A 379-nucleotide genomic window follows, 5' to 3' on the forward strand; every position below is an offset into this window, starting at 1 on the left:
AAGCTTAGAATGGAAGTCCAAACCTTCAGACAGAAGGATGGAGAATCCCTCTATGAAGCTTGGGAAAGATACAAACAATTAATCAGAAGATGTCCTTCAGACATGCTTTCTGAATGGAGCATCATAGGTATTTTCTATGATGGTCTCTCTGAACTATCCAAGATGTCTTTGGATAGCTCTGCTGGAGGATCTCTTCATCTGAAGAAGACGCCTGCAGAAGCTCAAGAATTGATTGAAATGGTTGCAAATAACCAATTCATGTACACTTCTGAAAGAAATCCTGTGAACAATGGGACTAGTCAGAAGAAAGGAGTTCTTGAGATTGACACTCTGAATGCCATATTGGCTCAGAACAAGATATTGACTCAACAAGTCAATT

General features: G+C 39.6%; 1 non-coding gene across 1 annotated transcript; it reads right to left on the minus strand.

The window, feature by feature from the left end:
• On the minus strand, positions 1 to 108 carry LOC130977313 (small nucleolar RNA R71). Its single transcript, XR_009085011.1, has one exon. It is a non-coding gene; the product is annotated as a small nucleolar RNA R71 (small nucleolar RNA).
• Positions 109 to 379: the final 271 nt, after the last annotated feature.

This window comes from Arachis stenosperma, chromosome 4 (assembly GCF_014773155.1).
Source record: "Arachis stenosperma cultivar V10309 chromosome 4, arast.V10309.gnm1.PFL2, whole genome shotgun sequence".
Taxonomy (NCBI): Eukaryota; Viridiplantae; Streptophyta; class Magnoliopsida; order Fabales; family Fabaceae; genus Arachis; species Arachis stenosperma.